Genomic DNA, 20,861 nt, shown 5'->3' with positions numbered 1-20,861 from the left:
GGAGAAGCAGGCTCTATGGGGACCCTGATGTGGGACTCTATCTCAGGACCTGGGATCATGCCCTGAGCCAAAGGCAGACGCTCAACCACTGAGCCACCCAGGGGCCCTCTGACATTACCCCTCAAAAGGAATTTTGCTCAGCTATAGATTTATGTATGTGTGCATATTCAGTTTACCTGAAATTCAAATTTACTTGGGTATCTTGTATTTTCTCTGGCAATCCTATCCTGGGTGTCACTGTTTCTAGGCCCCTCTGGAACAGAGCTAGACTATACAGATATATAAAATACATATAATTATGATATAATATATAAGTGTGTATTATAATATATACATAATATATAACATAAATAATATAAATAATATATGAAAATATATTAACTCATGTTTCTACACATATCTATTATTTCTGTATTATAATAAGTAATTATAATCTATTATAATATGTATTAATCCATGTTTATACATATAACTATTATTATTTCTATATCTGTCTTTGCAAATACATGTATCATATATATATCACACATCAGCATGAAATCATATTTAACTTTAAATATAATTTCATTTCTAGGGGCACCTGGATGGCTCAGTGGTTGAGCTTCTTCCCTTGATTCAGGTCATGATCCTGGGGTCCTGGGATCAAGTACTGCGAGGGGCTCCCCACAGGGAGCCTGCTTCTCCCTCTGCCTATGTCTCTGTCTCTCTCTGCGTGTCTCTCATGAATAAATAAAATCTTAAAAATATATATAATCCAATTTCTTTTTTAATTTTTTTTTTATGATAGTCATACAGAGAGAGAGAGAGAGAGAGGCAGAGACACAGGCAGAGGGAGAAGCAGGCTCCATGCACCGGGAGCCCGATGTGGGATTCGATCCCTGGTCTCCAGGATCGCACCCTGGGCCAAAGGCAGGCGCCAAACCGCTGCGCCACCCAGGGATCCCTATAATCCAATTTCTAAATTTTAATTTATAAAATACATATTTCAGTCAAATATTTAATATATTTAAAGTTAAACATAGGACGCCTGGGTGGCTCAGTGGTTAAGCATGTGTTTTTGGCTCAGGGCGTGATCCTGGGGTCTGGGGACCAAATCCCGCATTGGCCCTGCATGGAGTCTGCATCTCCCTCTGCCTGCGTCTGCCTCTCTCTCTCTGTGTCTCATGAATAAATAAATAAAATCTTTAAAAATAAATAAAGTTAAACATGATCTCATACTGATGGATGCTATATGTGTTTACATTGGTGTCCATGACTCTCATCTGGGAACATAGGTCCTACTGGTTTCTTCTACTGGTTTCCTTTGCTTATCTGTAACTTCCCTCTCTGATAGTGGGAAACCTGGCCCCCAGTATCCACCACTCATTTACTTGGTTTGTCCATTATTACTTACATTACCTGTAAAGCAGTTTCAGAATGATTAACTCATAATCCCTCGAGGAATGGATTTACTAACTGGAGAACAATGTTTGCATATAGTGTCTTTGGTCATTAGCCTTGCAATTCCAAATCCAGACAGTGGTTTCCAAAGTTTCTGAGGTGAGCTCCTTCTGCCCCGTCCCCTTCATGGTGTTCTGTTATACATTTGTAATACAGTTAGAATTCATCTGTCAAAGTCTGAATACCACCTTGGGATCCCCCCCACATTCTGGTGGATTTTCTTTTCTAAGATTTATTTATTTCTTTGAGAGACAAAGAGAAAGCATGAACAGGAGAGGGGGAGCCAGAGAGAGAAGCCGACTCCCCAATGACCATGGAGCCTGATGCGGGGCTCGATCCCAGAACCCTGAGATTATGATCCAAGCCAAAGGCAGATGCTTACCTGACTGAGCCATCCCCTCTGGTGGATTTTTTTTTTTAATGTGTACATTGCAGTTTACTCTTTGTGGTGTATAGTTCTACGGATTTTGACAAATTCAGAGTCATTTATCTACCATCCCAGAATCATACAGAACCATTCAACCAGTCTAAAAATTCCTCCAAGAATCCTCTTTGTAGTCAACCACAGCTCCCCTCCACCAACCTCTGTTGGCATATGTTTTTTTATTCCCATAGTATTGCCTTTCCTAGGGTGATTATGCATGATTCTCTGTGAAGAAATGAAATTATTTTGGTTCAATTAAAATTACCATGCTTCTTTTATGAGAAATGTATTAATATAGGATAAAGATGATACCATATTAATAAGGAAATGGTTCTTGCCATCGAAGTGTTCACTCTTTTGTGAGGACACAAATACATACACCCTTTATGCCACTGACTGGTCATTGTGAAAAGTGCCAAATAAGAAGTATACAATGTATACTTCTCTCAATGTGATGAGAATTTAAGGAAAGAGAACTTTAAAATATTTATTAGATGTTAAATCCTTGTTATAAATTTATATTCTTGGCTTAATGAAAGCTATACCATTTGATGAAAAATATTGAGAAGTATTCTAATTAAGGATAAGTTGGCCTTACAGAATATATTAAAATAAATTAGCTTAATTGTGACAAGGTGAATTTATTTCTGCCCAATAATGTTGATACAATGCAGTTTTGTTTAGTGCCTATACAAAGTTTCTAAATCTTATAGCCGGCCAACACATGCAAATCTATCTCTATGGTTTTTCTTGAGAACTATTTTAGCTGCCTGCTAAGATCCTCTTTATGTCTTGCTTCACCTGGTATAGTGCTTCATGTAATCATTAGGGTAATCACCACCTCACTAACACAGAATAGCAAGCCCTGAACAAAATGGAGAATAAAAGAATGTGGCCTCAAATTTTAGAAATCCAGGCATTTTAACATATCCACTAACCTGCGTGTTGATGCATTCACTCAACCAACAAACAACCACTGGGAAAATTTTAGGGGCTAAATATTATGCTATAAATTGAAAATATAGTAATAATGGAGCTTAGACTCTACTAACAAAGACTTACAAAGAAACCAAAATCAGAGACTGTAATGTATTTTAGGAAAAACATGGTCAAGGAGCATAAAACTTAGTTGTAAACCAGATCACACTTCCTAAAGCAGAGGGCAAGAGAGTTAAATCTTGAGTTATGCTCTTCATCATGAATGTGACTTCCAAGATTCAATGGTTTGCTTTCACTAAACAAATGTTTATTCAGCAACTCTAGACACTACTTGGACTGTTAAGACAAGGGAAGAAAACACTAGATAGAATGCTTTGGTTTTGGATTATGAAGTATGCCTCAGAATGTAAACTTATTTTCCTCCCTCACTATTCCTTGCTCTATTTGACAAACTAATGAGCAGAGGAGAGTCATTGAAAACTAGTAATTAAGTATATAAACATTTAAGAATGCTGTTCAAGTGTTTAAACATCCTTGAGAGCCCTTACATAGGTCAAACATGTCCCTAGTCTTCCCCTTTACATCATGAATTCTCCTGGCAAACTTCGTCTTTATGTGCAATTTCAAGGTGAGATTCAGATCAGCATACACACAAGAAACAAGTGGATGGGACTGAATGCCTGAAGTTGCATTTTAAGTGGAAAGATACTAAGAGTGTTTGATGCCCCGTTTTTGGTCATATTTGATCTCCTATGTTGCACATAACCAAAAATGTTAAATTAAAAAAAAAACAAAAATGTTTATTTCATTTTTATATTTGGTCATAAATATTCTAATCTTTTATTCAAATAACAGAATTTTCCCTCCTCATATTAAGGAAAAAAGGGGAGGAAAAATGATGTCAGGTCAAAGGGCTTTAAGAAAAACACCAAAATGTCAATAATTGTTATCTTACGGTTGTGGGATTGTCAGTCATTTCATTGTCTTGTATTATTTTTTGTTATTTTCCGAGTGCTCTCTGATTATCATGCTTGCTTTTTTAATAAGAACTTGAAATAAAATTACAAAGACCTTAAGACAGTAGCCTGAAATCTGGGCAGTGCTTTCAAGAACATTAATACTTAACAGAGTAAACATTTCTGTAAGCACTGTGATTTGGTCAGTGTTTCATGTTGGCTGCACATAGCTCCTGAATCAGAGAGCCTAGGTAATGAGAAAAATATCACAAGACTGCACAGCAAGAGTAAGCGAAGGCCAACGAGATAGAGAGGCTTGTAGAGAACGAATAGTCTAGAAACAGAGTTGTATACTAGTGGAAAGAGAACTGGAAGCAGAAAGGGCAGAAACCAAGAGAAGTTGGGTCATCCCAAGAGCAGAGCCTTGCTTAGAAAGCAACAGACATCTACTCTTAAGGGACAAGGTAACAAGATTAATAGAGCTGCTTCTTATCAGAATAGCTTTTTAGTGCTCACTGAGACCTGTGTGTCCTGTTCCCGGCTCTGTGGCTGATGAGATTATTTTGTTCTTTCTCTGCTTTGCATATGTTCTTGCAACACAAAGGACAGCCTGAGAACGTATCTGCTCCTTGCAATTTACAAGAAGCTAACTGGCATAGACAAATATTCAGATTGAATCCAATAAAAAAAAATGTTCTTTAAAACAGTGATAAACAGCCTGAGAGATAAATTTTTCTCTGTTTATAGTTATGTCCTTAGGACTGAGCACTGGAACAAAAATTGATAGGTCAAAGGGTAAAGAACTTTTTGACTACTGCCAGCTTTTCAAAAACTGCTTTGACTATGATTGAGATTATTTTTGTACGACTTTTGTATCTTTTAATTTTTTTATTTTGTGCATTATCTGTTTATATTCTGTGTCAATACGACTGATACTATATTTCAGCACTTTGGCGGGCCCAATCTCCATTTGCAACATGTTTCTTCCGTAATTGACTCCACAATGGAGGAGACAAAAGCTGAATTTTGATTTCCGCCTTCCCTTGTTGACATGAGAAATAATGTGTCTTTTGGCACATTCTTCAAATTCTGCCAGGAGATACAGCAGTCATTTTGAAACCAGAAACATAAAAGCTACATGCTAAGAAAGTGAGAGCCAAAATGGTTAATTAATTGGTGATGTTTGGGGGACCCTGGGTGGCGCAGTGGTTTAGCTCCTGCCTTTGGCCCAGGGCGCGATCCTGGAGACCCGGGACCGAATCCCACGTCGGGTTCCCGGTGCATGGAGCCTGCTTCTCCCTCTGCCTATGTCTCTGCCTCTCTCTCTCTCTGTGTGTGTGTGTGTAAAATAAAAATTTTAAAAAATTGGTGATGTTTGGAGTCAATAGATCAGCTTGGAGTTATTCCTATGGGATTTCTTGTTATCTGAGTAAAAGGGTGCCTTCGCCTGTTAAGCCACCATGGGAGGTTTTTCTGTTTCTTGTAGCTAAATAGGGCTTGACTCTTATATCCAGTTTTTCATGACTTGGTCTATATGATGAGTATCTATCATGTCTGTTGCAAATATTTTCCCGGTTGGTTATCATTTGGATATGGAAGAGCTTGCTTGGTTCTTTAGTTCTGGTCTCACGGAGTCAAAGAATGAATCTCCTCGAGGACAGAGAGAGCAAAGCAATAGAAACTTATTAAGCAGAGAAAGCTCTCAAAAGTGAGAAGGGTCCACTGAGGGTTTTTATGGTCTGTCTTTTATAGAAAGCTGACCAGGGAACTTGGAAAATTTCTTGTCAATATCAGGGTGGATTTGTAAGTTTCATGTCTATGTTTAGAACAAACATGGTGGACTTGCAACAAACAAGATGTTTCTTTGTAAATATCATGAGCACAAACAAGGTGTTCCCTTCTCTCTGGTTACCATCTCCTCTATAATATTTCTCTACATCTGGGGTTTCTGTGAGCCTAGTAGCCTTTAAAGAGGAATTCTCCCTAACATTTTGGAGCTAGGAAGTCAGGTTTATTTTTGTTTTTACTGTCTTATCTCTGTTTCCTTGGGATGGAGAAGAGCCCAACTTTGGGGCCTTTCCCTTATCTTTCCCTGCCTAGCCCCATCTGCCCCTAACTCATTCCTACATCACTTTAGCTTGTGATGTTTTTCAATGCACAGATGGTTTCATGTTTATGCTGTTAAATGTACTTATTTTTTTTTCTGTGATTTATTCCATTGAAAATCTGAGAAATGCAGTTGGATAAAAGTTTCGAAAGTTACTGAAGAAGTTATAAATAAAACATAGTCTATCAGTTGTAACAGAAAACAATGATGAATAAAAACAAAACATATGTCTAAAGAGCTACAGTAACAGGTACATTTATAATAATGAAAATGGGTTGGGGATGCCTGGATGGCTCAGTGGTTAAGCGTCCGCCTTTGGCTCAGGGCCTGGTCCTGGGATCCCAGGATCGAGTCCCACATCGGGCTCCCTGCATAGAGCCTGCTTCTCCCTCTGCCTATGTCTCTGCTCTCTCTCTCTCTCTCTGTCTCTCATGAATAAATTAAATTAAATTAAATTAAATTAAATTAAATTAAATTAAAAAAAGAAAATGGGTTGAACTTCTTAAATTCTCCTATTAAAAGATAGTACTTTTAGGCTGGTAAAGTACATACCTTTGCATGCATACCCAGATACATACAATCATGCTGTTTACAAAACATACTCAAGCCAAAATGACACAAAAAAAATTGAAAGCAGATAGGCAAAGATATACTAAGGAATGAAAATACAAAGAGAGCAAGAAGTAATACTGAAGAAAATATAGTGTAGGGGAAAAACAGTAAGTAGGCCCACACCACTATTTTATTGATAAAGCTGCACCATGATATGAGTCATGTGATTTATTAATAAACACAATATAGTTTTATACAGAACAAAATACAATAGAAACACTTGAGGAGGGGATCCCTGGGTGGCAGAGCAGTTTAGTGCCTGCCTTTGGCCCAGGGCACGATCCTGGAGACCTGGGATCGAGTCCCACATCGGGCTCTCTGCATGGAGCCTGCTTCTCCCTCTGCCTGTGTCTCTGCCTCTCTCTCTCTCTCTGTGTGACTATCATAAATTAAAAAAAAAAAAGAAAAGAAAAGAAACACTTGAAGAAAATTCCAGAAACACAATTATATTGGGACATTTTAACATGTTTTATTCTTTGACAGGTGGGATAAGCAATATATAAATATATAGAGCTGAGTGATATAATTAACATGTTTGATTTAATCAACACTATCAAAGTTATGTATGCTTCAAAACAATATGGATTCATTTTTAGTATGCCTGGAATATTTATAATAATTTAATGTTTTGTCAGAAGTTGGGGAGATCATAAATTGAGCAGATTATCTAATGTTCTCTCAATATAAAGCAAAAATAATTAATTTTAAAATTAAAATTTAAGCTTTTGGATTTTGGCATGGAGAAGGCAAAGGTATAACTATCTTAGGCCTCCTCGCATTCGAGTTCATCCTACACGGGCTGCCTAAATTCAACCCTGACGAGATCAAAGGCATATACCTGTAGTGTACCAGTGGGGAAGCCAGTGCCACGTTTGCCCTGGTCCTCAAGACTGGCCCCCTGGGTCTGTCTCCAAAAGAGTTTGGTGATGACATTGCCAAGGCAACTGGTGATTGGAAGGGTCTAAAGATGACAGTGAAGCTGACCACTCAGAACAGACAGGCCCAGATTGAAATGATGCCTTCTGCCTCTGCCCTGATTATCAAAACATTCCAGGAACCACCAAGAGACAGAAGCAGAAAACTATTAAGCACAGTGGAAATATCACTTTTGATGGGATTGTCAATATTGCCAGACAGATGTGGCACCGTTCTTTATTCAGAGAACTCTCTGGAAATATTAAAGAGATCCTGGGGACTGCCCAGTCTGTGGGCAGCAATGTTGAAGGCCACCACCCTCATGATGTCATAGATGACATCAGTAGTGCAGTGGAATGCCCCATTAGGTAAGAATTATGAAGGAAGACATTTCAATAAAGGATCATTTGACAACCAAAAATTTTTAAATTTAAATTTAAAAATTTCCCAAGTTATCTTTTAACTGAAAGAGGAAATCCACTGCTTGTATATACTATATTTTGTGTATCCACTTATCAGTTGGTAGACACTTGGGTTATTTCTACTTTTTGACTACTATGAATAATGTTGCTATGAACATTTGTGCTCAAGTTTTGGTGTGAGCATATGTTTTCAATTATTTTGGGTGCATATCTAGGATTGGAATGGCTGGGTCATACGGTAATTATATGTTGAATGTTTTGAGGCACGGTTTTCCAAAGCAGCTGCACCATTTTACATTCCATTCAGCAATGCATGAGGCCCCAATTTCTCTACATCCTCCCTAGGACTTGTTATTGGTCATCTTTTTGATTGTCACGTCCACTAAGTAAAGGTTACATGCAGCTCCCTTGATGCATGCATGCCTGAAACAGCCACGTCTCTTAGCTAAGAGTTACATGCAAAATTCTGTGTGCCAATAGACCAATCCAATGGATGTTCAGAACTGCTTCGATGCTTAGAAACATTATCTCCTCACAGAAGATGAAAATTAGTGTATTACCTCAATATTACTGAATATCATCTTGGGATAGAGAACTAAAGGGGCTAGAGAAATATCTCTTTATTGATTTCTGTATTTCTGTCCTCTGAAAGTTCTGAACCATGCTTAATTAAAAGAATCAAAGTTTCATTTTGCTTTCTGGCATATATATATATATATTTTTTTTATATATAAAATTTTATATATATAAATTTTTTTTCTTTAGCCATTCATCCATCAATGTAGAGACACTTAGGGTTATTTCCATGTCTTGGCCGTCGTGAATAATGCTATAGTGAACATGGGAGTACAGATTATCTCTTTGAGATCTTGTTTTTATTTTCTTTTTTTTTAAATTTCCTTTAGATATATACAAAGAAGTGGGAAAGCTAGTTTATGTAGTAGTTCTATTTTCAATTTCTTGAGGAACGTCCACACTGTTTTCCAGAGTGGCTGCACCAGTTAACATTCCCACCAACAGTGCACAAGGGTTCCCTTTCGTCCACAGTCTCACCAATACTTCTTATCTCTTGTCTCTCTGATGACAGCCATTCTAACCGGTGTGAAGTGATAGCTCATTGTGGTTTTGATTTGCATTTGGTAGGGGTCCATTTGCACTTTGTTCCAAAAGGAGAATGGAATTGAAAAGATGTTCCAGGAGAGTTGGACACAATAGGCATCAAGACAAATATTGTCTTACTCTTGCTTTGTTTCTTGCAAAATCTCTGCTTTCATTTTAAATGATAGGTATGGCCTTTTATCTCATCATAGTGGTAAGATCTTAGGTTCAATCTTTGAGATAGAATTAAAAGAGTTCTTTTAACTTGCTGTGGCCTTGGGTCAGGAAATGTCAAATATCTCCACCATAATTCTCAAGCCCATGACAGACATCATTATGTATCATGACACACCACAGTGTGCCACCAAGTTCTACTTCTATCATAAAGTCCTTGATGGTATAGAGCTTCAAGAGCTACCATGAATTGATTAGAGGTGGAGTGAAGTGAAGCCTATACACCACCCTTGTTCAAAGAGCCATTCACATTAACCTAGTTTACCCAAGGATATTCTTCTTGGGACTCAGACTAGCTCATCACAGTTCAGAGCTAGTCCTAAAAGCTGAAGTCACAGCCCTTCAAAAAGTGTTACTTCTTCTCACTGTGCCCTCAATGCATGTGCACGATGCACACTTTTGTTTCTTTGATTTATTTTGAAAATGTATTAGTATTTTAGGCTTGCTAAAATTTGAAGTGATTTCAAAACCCTAAGCCTTCACCATTTTGTAATGATAGAAAATGCCGTAGAACACTTAGAAAAGGACACGTTTATTCCTATTGCCTCCACTAAATGTGAACTGTGGCAAAAAATTCTGCTGACATCTCTCCACCATCTCTGGCTCCTGTCTTTTTTGTAGGCTGCCGTTCCTCTCTTACTGAGTTTCACCTGTCTGGAGTCACTGCTTCTGAGAGCAGTTCTGCTTTTGGTCAGCAATACCTGTCACAAGATTTTATAGCCTCAGTTTCCTTCAACTGCAAAAATACCTGGTCAACTAGTACCTATTCCAGCCATAAAGATGAGATCCTCTTCATCTGATTATAAGCTATAGCCATTTTATAATCTGCAAAATACTGGAACACTTGGTGGCGCACTACTGCCGCTGCAATCTCTATTTCTACTCCCCCCCCCCCCCCAAGTTGATCTTCACCTATTCTTGGCCAGCTTTAACTACATTTCCCTTGAATAATATGAGGAAACTATGAGGCATGTTTTCTCAACATCAGCACTACTGACATGTGGAGCTGGGTAATTCCTTGTTATGGAGGACTGGTCATGTGCCTTGTAACATCTTTGGCCTCTACCTACTAGATACCACTTACTAACCCCAGGGCCTCTCCTACCCAGTTATGATAACTAAAAACGTCCCCCAGTATTACCAAATGCTGCTGGGAAATAGGTGGCAAAATTACCCCTTATTGAAAACCATTGCTAAAAAGGAAATCTCAATGTTATATATAAAAGGGCTGTATACACTGTGAGTTTAGGAATTATTGTATTTTTAAACATGTGTTTTTGTCAATGTGTTGTAGAAGAATATGAGATAAAGTACATGCAAAGAGTACAGCAGTGATACTAAGGGGCATTCTATTTCACTGTATGAAATTTTCTTATGAGAAAGGACAGACTCTAAGGAAATCTTAAAAGAAGTTGTGACCTACAATATAGATCATCCCCTAATATAAAAAGTATCCTATATCTAACTCAGTGTCTCCACCTACCTTGAAATTGATCAACAGTTTCATAAGGACACAGAAAGCATGATATAGGGAAGTATTTACCATCAGGCATCAGGGTGACTTAGTTGGTTAAGCATCTGCCTTCGGTGCTGGGATTGAGCCCCACATTGGGCTCCCTGCTTTGGCAAGGAGCCTGCTTCTCCCTCTTCCCCTGTCCCTCCCCCTGCTTGTTCTCTCTCTCTCTCTCTCCTCTCTCTCATAAATAAATAAATAAATAAATAAATAAATAAATAAATAAATAAATAAATAATGATTTTTTTAAAAGGGAAATACTTACCATCAAGAGGAGTCAAGGGATAGATAATATGATTAACGAGAGTCTAGTTATTTGAGTTGCCATCAATAGCAATCCAGTTTACCTACTATTTGTTTTTACTTTATTAAAAAGTAAACTGTGCACATGGTAACATCTCAAACCATACAAAAGATATTCATTGAGAAGCGAATGTCATCCTCACCCAAACCTTTAGTCTGTCTTTCCTGGAGCAACCACTGCTATCAATTTCTGGGTCACCAGGAGGTATTTTATGCCTGTGTGTGTGCTTTGCACACACGTGTGTAGGTGTCGGTGTAGGAGCTGCAATTCACACATCAATAATCCTGCAAGGATGAAAACAAAATCAACCTTTAGTGCAGTCACAGGAAAAAAAAGCCATTTTATCCAGTCATCCTGAAAAAGGGAAAAACTTAAGTACGAGGCATTTTTCCACCTGTTTGGTTTGCTTCTAATATGGTATTTGGTCAATTCTAACATGCTCACTGTCAACATTTCAGCATGCCTGGAATTGGAACGTTGTCTTGGATGTTACCTTACATTTGATGAAACACAGAATTATTCTGATATTCAAGATTAGATAGCCTCAGAAAGTACATCATTCTTTTATCCAGAGGTTGGTGGAGTAAATTATACTTTTAAATCTGGGAGGGTGAAGGAAAAAGAGCCTGGCTCTCTGGCCCTGAGATAACAGCCAGCTTCCGGGTGCAACTGGTGGAGATGTGCCCCTGCCCACACTTAGGGGGCGCTGATGGTGTCTGATTCTCTTTCGTTTGACGCCTTTCACCCATCACTTGAGTTTTCTGCACACTCTACCTCCTGTCCAGGTGAAACAGGCAGTGTGGTAGGATAAAAAGAACTCTGATTTTAGAGTTAGGAATGCCTGGGTTACATTTCTGGGTCTGACACTTTCTTTTTCTCTTTCTTTTCTTTTTTAAGATTTTATCTATTTATTCATGAGAGACACTGAAAGAGAGGCAGAGACATGGAGCGAGAAGCAGGCTCCCTGCAGGGACCCCAATGCAGGACTCAATCCCAAACTCTGGGATCATACCCTGAACCAAAGGCAAAATGCTCAACCACTGAGCCACTCAGGCGTCCCAAGGGTCTGACACTTTCTATATGGTGCTGGGCAGGTTAGCATCCTGAGCTGAGGTTTCCTCCTCTGTAAAACAGACATAATGATTGCTCCTTCTCAGGTAACCATCAAAGCTGCTAGCAGTGCGAATGCCATAGAATTCCTTCCTTCTTTTTTGCCTGCTTGCCTGCCTTCCTTCCTTCCCTATCTATTATTTATCATATATCTATTGATTCATCCATCTATCCTTTCCCTTGTACCCGCCCTTGGAAGTCCCCAAGCCCTCCTCCAGTCTCGTAGGGGTCATCTTGCACTTTAAGATTTAATAAAAAAGGACTCACAATCCAGTCCCACTTAAGATGGAATACTCCATGTCCTTCCCAATATCTCTAGGAAGCCTTTGTAGGGACCTTTTTTTACTGCTCCTGCTGAACTCTTTCTCTCTATTCCACATTTCACCTCCTGGGCTATTGGTTGTGCCTTTGAAACAATTTGTCACTCTGACACCCAGCACACCAAACCTCTTGTGTCCAAACTACGACGGACTTAAAGCTGTGTGTGAATGCTTTATTACGCTTTGTGGCCATCGAAGAGAGTTCATAATTGCAGGGTGCAGTAAAAAACAGCCAATAGGTTAAAATCGAATACTAGGCTTCGATGCAGGATGACTGCATGGAGTAGAGAGTATGGACTGGAAACCAGACTGCTCATGCTCAAATTCTCATTCCATCACTTCCTAACTATGACCTTGGGGGTGTCGGGAGAGGCAACCTGCCGTGGACCCCAAGAATCTCTGCATGTCCTTGCTGAGTGCACCAAATCACAGCACCTCACCATCCTCTGACCCCAGCAGTTGCCCTAGCCAGTCACATAGCAACTGAGTTGGTCAAGGTGCTCACAGCATGACTGCTTTACAACTCACTTGCTATAAAAACTGCTGAGCCTTTGGGGTTTCACACAGGCAGTTCTACCCATTTTGTGAGTGGCTGCCACCTGGGCACGTTACCGCCCCATGGGACCTAGGGGCAGGGAACCCCGTGGCCGTGCTGACGATCCTGCTGTTGGCTGTGCTGTGAGCCGTAGACCATCTTGGTCTCATCTGTTCAGTCTCATCCCTCCTTCTGTACCTATGAAGTGATGGCAGGCCTACCTGCTGCGGGCTTACTTGTGTCCCTCGCAGGCCTGTTGCGCTTTGCCATCTGGGGCTTTTTCCGACTCTTGGTTAAGTTACTTAACTTCCCTGTGCTCCAGTTTCTACTCTTGAAAATGGGGATAATAATAATAATAATAATAATAATAATAATAATGCTTAACTACTATTGTTTTGAGAATCAAATCAGTTAATATGAGTCAGGCATTTAGAACATGGCCTGGCACATAATTATATTGAAACTAATGCCCTGTTGCTTAGCTCTGTTTTCTACCATTTCTCTGTTTTCTTGCCTTCTTTTTTTTTAATTTTTATTTATTTATGATAGTCACAGAGAGAGAGAGAGAGAGAGGTAGAGACATAGGCAAAGGGAGAAGCAGGCTCCATGCACCGGGAGCCCGACGTGGGATTCGATCCCGGGTCTCCAGGATCCCGCCCTGGGCCAAAGGCAGGCGCTAACGCTGCGCCACTCAGGGATCCCTTTTCTGGCCTTCTTAAACTCAAAGATTCTTCTAAATTGCCTTCTAAAACTCAGAAATTCTACCTTTGTTTTGCAGAGAAATGTACTTTGTACTTTGTCCAACAGTGAGGTCACGAAGGCCATGCCTTGTGGGCCAATTTTTCCCAAACAAGATGCTTAAATGGTTTTCTTCCCTAATCAGAGTTTTTCCCCCAAAGTTCTTTTTTTTCCCCCCAAAGTTCTTAAGTGAGAAATGTTTGTGTCCCTCTCTGCTACAAGAGGTGGTATTCAAATCATGTAACAGCTGCCCTTGCAAGAGCACTGACCCATCAGAACTCTCTGGAAGGTAAATATACCAGCAGAAATCAAGCCTAGCTACAGTGATCTATGTATTCAGGGCCAAAACATATTTTTTGAAATACAAGAATTAATTAATTAATCTATTTTAAAGATATTATTTATTTATTCATGAGAGACACTGTGAGAGAGAGGCAGACATAGGCAGAGGAAGAAGCAGGGTCCCTAAAGGGAGCCAGATGTGGGACTCGATCCCAGGACCCCAGGATCACACCGTGAGCTAAAGGCAGATGCTCAACTATAGAGCCAACTAGGTGCCCCAAAATACTAGAATTTTAGTATTCTATTATATTTATATTTCTCTTTTCCTGCCTCTAAGAGGCTGATGAGATATTAGCTAAGGGACTTTGTTGACCTAATTTGGGAAGAGGGGTGAATAGTGAGTGGAGATACAGAAAAAAAAAAAAAAAAAAAAGCTTTGAGAAGGGGTAGATCTTTCTACATAAAATAGGAGCTGCGTGGGAGGAAACAAAAGATCCTGGGAGCGAAAGGAGGCAGATGAGAAAGGAGAAGACATCTGTAGCGAAAAGCAAGGATGAGATTAGCTTTCCCAGCGAGAGGGGCTAAAAAAAAAAAAAAAAATGGGTTGCTCACAAGATGAATAAAAGTTTGGGAAAAGGAAGTGCCTAAGAAGAAGTTGTAGAAATTTTGACATGTGTTAGGTGATGCTGTTCTCTGGTTCCTGTCTCTTTAATAAACATCTAAATAAAAACAATATTTTAAAAGATCATTTTGGGATGAAATTTGTGTTTCTTTTGCATGTGACACCAGGTTGAGGATGGTCCTAATGTCCAAATGTCTATTTTTACATAATATTCATAATACAAATATAATAATTTGAAGGATTTATATACATATTATATATAATATTTAAACCTCACACATATACACACACAATATAAAATATCTGCATATATACTGATACTATATCATTTGAGACACGCACTATTCAACGAGTCATACTCTATCAAACACACACGTGTGTGTATGAAAGCATCGTACTTTAGGCAGGTCAAACACACGTGCAATTTTGTGTGGTTTGCTGAGACTCAAGTGAAAGTGAAGAAAGTCTCTGGGACATAAATTAAGAGGTTTGTATTTTTAAAGGGACTCCAAAATCAAGTTTGTGGGTGACTGTGGCTCTCTGGTGCTCATTCTAGCAAAGGAGGAAGGCAGATCATTGCATAAAGGTATGAAAACCCAGTGGCTGCACAGATGAGGAAGGATAGTAAGTAATAGGGCGGAGCCAGTCAGTTGCCAGAGCAAGGGGGGTGCCCGGAGTGCGGGGGGTGCACATCATGGGCTGTGTGTGGAGCAGACTTTACTTGTGCCAGTGACACTTTCTGTCGCCTTCCGTTGGTGTGTTTATCCCTGCATCATGGGCGGCTCTTCACCATACACACTTAGACCAAAGACTTTTGTAGATGGATAGGACTACACTGAAGATTTAGGAAGTCAGAGAATATGTCACATTTGCGGTGTGCATCTTTCTTGACTTCTTTCGGCCTCGATCTCCTCTGCTCATTAACCTCCCTGCTCCTTCACAGCAAGGGGCAAACAAATTCCTTCCTTGGACATAGAGGTTTGGAAACCAACATTTGTTAGAACATGTCCATAGGAGCTCAGTCTTCAACCCCTCTGGGCGATTTAAGGGCTTTCTTCCCATCGAATTCCTCCCTGAGATGCAATTCTTACAAAGAAAAGTTTTTTCATCACTTCCGTAATTAATTGTGCAATGAATATTTTTTTTCTTGTAGTGGGGTAATTTTTGGATATTTAAAGTTAGGTTTTTTTAGACCTAGAGATACAGGGATGATACAGGCTGAAGAACTAAATGCTTAACTTTTAAGCTCTTGAAAATAATTTTGAAAAGTCCACAACAGAGAAAAAGGTCTTTCAGGGCAAGGCATGTGAGAGAGAAACGTAGTTTTTTTAAATCCCCAAAGCCTGGCTTGAAAAATCCAGAATGAACCCTTGGAGGACCAAGTACATAATATTTATACCATAACCACAGAGAAGAGTAGGTGATGTCATAAAGCCATGTCCAGCTCTAGAAGATAGAGTTTGGCCAGCCCACGGGAAAGCAAGGGTTGCGGGGGATGTGCCTAGGGCTCTGTCACCCATGGGGCCTGGCGCTGCCACTCCTTCCCAGAAGGCCAAGTCTCTAGGAGAGGCCGAATAAGCTTAAAATACGTTTGAGGCCTTCCAGAGCCAATAGAACCATTGCCTGACTTGGCCGACAACCTGAGTGACTCAACCCCCACAGCACCTTTACCTCTGCCTGAGCACCACGAGGATTGAGGATCGGGGCTGGGGCGGGCTGTAAGGGCCCTGGGGGCGTCTCACAGAGTGTCTTTCACACCAGCATGACGCCAGGGAAGGAGCTGGCATTGCCAGGCTCCCTGGGAGGGAGTGGGACAAGCTGAGGGCACCAGATGCGTCTTTGTGGTTAGGACAAGGATGATACAGAATTGAGATGTGACCACCAGGGTCCAAGGCAGGGATCAGCAGGGACAAAGAGCTGTGCCCAAGGCCTGAAGGAATGAGCTATAAAGGTCAGCACAGACAGAGACATCTGTGGTCTGAACACACACATGCCTACCCTTAATGCCACAGTTTCACACAGGCACCCCTCAAACTCAGAGGCCATCCAGGAGAAAAAAAAAAACAACTAGAACAATAGTGTTGGAGGGTTCATTTGAGTTACTCAGAAGAGAATGAGCTTTAAGCAGAGTAAGTTATCAGGATACAAGTAAAAGGGAGGCTCATGAGCTAAGCTGGAATCAGTTATAGAGAAATCATTAAAATGTGTATGTAAGCCATCGCGTGATTATGCTAGGTTTGCACTCCCAAATCTTTTGGGAGAATTACCTGGCAGCAGCTACTAAAATTAAAAATGCACAAACCTTTTAACACAGCAATCTCAATTTTAGGATTCTATCCTTTAATAAGCAAAAGAATCAGAATTCTTTGCACAAACGAGATGTGCATAAATATTTGACAAATATTAATAATGTAAAAAAACTGGAAATAGCTTGGTAAATATCTGACAGTGAGGATGGGGTAAAAAAAATTTCATATCCAAAGCCTGAAATATTTTGCAGCAATTAATATGTCGATATATATTATTTTTAAAAGATGTTATTTATTTATTTGAGAGAGAGTGAGAGAGCACGATGGGGTGGGGGTGGAGGCAAGGAAGAAGCAGACTCCCCACTGAGTAGGGAGCCAGACACCAGGCCTTGATCTCAGGATCCTGGTATCATGAACTGAACTTAAAGCAAACGCTTAACCAACTGAGTCACCCAGGTGCCCCATTTACATTATTTTTTAAAAAGCAAGTTATAGAGCACCTGGGTTGTTCAGTTGGTTAAGTGTCTGCCTTTGGCTCAGGTTATGATCCCAGAGTCCTGGAATCAAGCCCCACATCAGGTTCCCAGCCCAGTGGAGAGCCTGCTTCTCCCTCTCCCTCTAACCTCCTCCCTGCTTGTTCTCTGTCTCTTTCTCTCTCTCTCTCTTTTGAATAAATAAATAAAATTTTTAAAAAAGCAAGTTATAATGTGAGTGTATACTATCTTATTTTTAAGAAAAAATGGGGGTCTTTATGTATATATGTAATTATAAAAATGGAAAACGATACATCAAACTGTTAACAGTAGCTTTTTAATGAGTTTTGAAGAAGGAAGGAGAGAATACTTATTTTTTTATGTACTTCGATATTGTTTGACTTGAAACAAGGAGCATGTTCTAATTTTCTAATATATTTTAAGCAAGAAAACAAAAATGTGAAAAGAAAAAAATAGATATGAGAAGGGAAAAAAACCCTCAGTGAAGCACTGAATTTCAAATTATACTTTCAAAAGTGTCCATAAACAAGTGCATATCATTCTGAAAGTTTAGACTTTCACTTCTCCTGTCTGCCTTCCCTTCACTCAGCACCTCTGGTAAAAGTGATGAAATATAGTGAAATGGTTGGGGGGTGGGGTGGAGAAGCAGGATAGTGCCTTAAATCATTCACGTCTGTGGATTATCCTGAAGAATTAAGGTTTGATCTTGACTGCTTCTGAATCCTAATATTTAAGTCCCACTTTCAGCCTGGGGGAGTGGACTGATACCCCTTTACTCTGAGCATGCCTTTACTGCCCCTCCCCCCTCTCTCTGTACACTGTGCCCACACATTTTCCTGTTTCCCATACAACCCACATTCACATCCCCAGATCTCCTGGTCTCTGACCTGATCATTTCTTATTGCTGCCTACCTTCAGGCTTCCTCATTCCCCTGCCTCAGGGTCCTCTTTTGTTTTCGAGACACATGAGACCTGGAGCACCAGGCTGGCTCAGTCAGCAGAACATGTGACTCTTGATCTCAGGGTCATGAGTTTGAGCCCCATGTTGGGTGTAGAGCTCACTTAAAAAGAGAGAGAGAGAATATATTGGACACTGTTACTTAATTGTGGGAGGCATTTACCTATTGGCTGGAGCACTGGTGGGGGTACCTGAAATCCAAACCAAGTTCCTTTTTTATTTTATTTATTTATTTATTTGAAATATAGAGAAAAAGAGCATGAGCAGGGGAGGGACAGAGGGAGAGGGAGAAGCAGACTCGCTATTGACCGGGGAGCCCAACTCAAGGCTTGATCCCAGGACCCTGGGATCATGACCTGAGCTGAAGGTAGACACCTAACCAACTGAGCCACCCAGGCACATCCAAACCAAGTTCTACACTAACTTTTCTCAGGAAAATCCTTCACCCTGAGACAAGGAATAAAGGAAAGAGAGCAGGGCTAGCTGGGCTGGACAGTTTCTGAGAACAGTTCAAGTATGGAATGTTCCAGGCTGTGTTCGAGTCGTCCGTAACTGCTAATGACCTCAGCAAGGAGGGAGAGGAAAGGTGAACATTAAGAGGAGCCTGAGGAAAGATCAGAACCGGGACAGAACTCAAGGAGTCGATGGGATGGTTTGTCAAGCTAAAAAAAGGAAAGGAGAAGAACCAAGAAATAAGAATATCAGCAGAGAGAGTCAGCAGTTAAACTGCAGTGCTGTGTCCACCCTGGTCTTCTTTCTCGTGGTTCAGCGCACATCACTGAACTATGGACATGTTCTGAAAATTTCAGAGTCAAGAAGGATGAATGTATGGTTGGCTCCTAAGGGAGGGTTTTCACAGGTGTGTCCAGATAAAAATCAACATGTGTGTATACCTGAGTATATTTTTTTCTGCTTCATGACTTAACTTAGGATAAAAAGTACAAGGTAAGCATTACATTTTTTTCCAAAAGGATATTTAATATTCCAACAGTCATTCTGATCTACTTAAATCCAGGATCATTTTTGATGTGATGACAGGCAACAGGAAAAGGTGGTCTCTGTGATTTGGGGCCCCACCAAGTAGTCTAAGAATTAAGTAGATCCATGTTTTCTGGGCAAGATATTAGCAATTCATAGGCTGCCCTTGGCTTGAAGCAGGGCCAAATGAGGCAGGAGGCCGTGCAGTCCTTGGTGGACTTGGTACCACTGGGTTCCTTTTTAATGATGAAATCACCCTGAAGGCATTTAACTCACTTCAAGAATTGATGATGCAAAGCAAATGACCTATTTAATGCTTAATCCCCTGAGCGCTGACTTCTGCTCAGCATTCTGAAGCAGCCCAGAGGACCCGAACCAGACTACTCATGAGGAAGTAAGAAAACTACCCCCACCCACAACTTTGTTCCCCCACACAGAAGTGAGAGTAAGTTCAAAATTGGGTGGAAGTGCGTGGTGCCAAGGCCTTTGGCCCCTTCCTGCCTGTGTTAAGCAACTCAGGCACACACTACCAGTGTCCTGGCAAGAAACCCTAACTCTCACCACAGCGGGAGGAAGGCCAAAGAAGACCAGAACCTTCCAACAGAAGCTAAGTAGCAGAACTGGGAGGGAGAGAGAGAGAAGTGAGGCAATTGCCCTGGGCATCCCAGGCTGGTGACTCAGCACACCAGTAAAGGAGGAGCCAGCAATTCTGGAAAAGTTAGGGTTGATGCCACCGTGGGGGGAGGGGGGTAGTGTATGAGGGCAGAGGAAGAGGATAGGTGTACACGTCCAGAAAAAAAGGGCATGGTCCTGTGTGCAAACACAGAGATAGAAGCCTTCTCCTCCAAGGAAATTCTGGTTCCTGTCCAGGCCTCTGGTTTATCTCTGTAAAAAAGAAGATGCCCAGAAGGTGGCAGCACCAGATAACTGGAGTAAAACCAGAGCCACTGCCACGCTACCATTCATCCTTCACAGTTGGCCCTGTAACTTTCTTTGGTGGGAATTCATTTAGCTATTAGTGGATATTTCCACAAGAAGGAGGAGGCATTCTCAGCACCTAGCACAATGCCTGACACATGCTGAGTCTATTTGTCAATCGAATGGATCAATGAATGGAAGAATAAATACAAACATTTGGGGGTGGGGAGCACCTGGGTGGTTCAGTAGGTTAAGTGCACCTGACTCTTGGTTTTGGCTCAGGTCATAAGCTCAGGGTCATGAGACTGGCCCCGGGCTGGACTCCAGGCTGGCCGTGAGCCTGCTGAAGATCCTCCCTCGCTGCCTCCACCCCGTGCTCCCCACTCACACTCTCTCTCTCTCAAATACATAAATAAATGAATTTTGAAATCTCACCTCCACTAGACAAAAGTCGACTGAAGTGGCCCGGTCCCCCTCCCCATTCCTGCTATTATCATGTTAATTACAAATTTAATTAGTTTAAGTAATAATAATAAAGCATCGTACTTTAAATTAATTCTCTTTACCCTTTTGTTAACCTACACTCTTATTCTCTGCTTAATTTAATTTTCCCTATCTCTTCTGGAGACTTTTAAAAATCAGAGGGGTTTAAAAAAAAAACCCTGAGATTAGAGATACAACAGCTAGAACTCC

General features: G+C 40.6%; 1 pseudogene; it reads left to right on the top strand.

Annotated features, from left to right (window-relative positions):
- Positions 1-20,861, top strand: part of LOC140616704 (uncharacterized) — a 124,046-nt pseudogene that overhangs the window by 54,823 nt on the left and 48,362 nt on the right.

The sequence above is a fragment of the Canis lupus genome, chromosome 25 (genome assembly GCF_048164855.1).
Source record: "Canis lupus baileyi chromosome 25, mCanLup2.hap1, whole genome shotgun sequence".
Classification (NCBI taxonomy): domain Eukaryota; kingdom Metazoa; phylum Chordata; class Mammalia; order Carnivora; family Canidae; genus Canis; species Canis lupus.
Note: the sequence above shows the minus strand (reverse complement) of the source record. Positions and strands in the feature narration are given on the sequence as shown.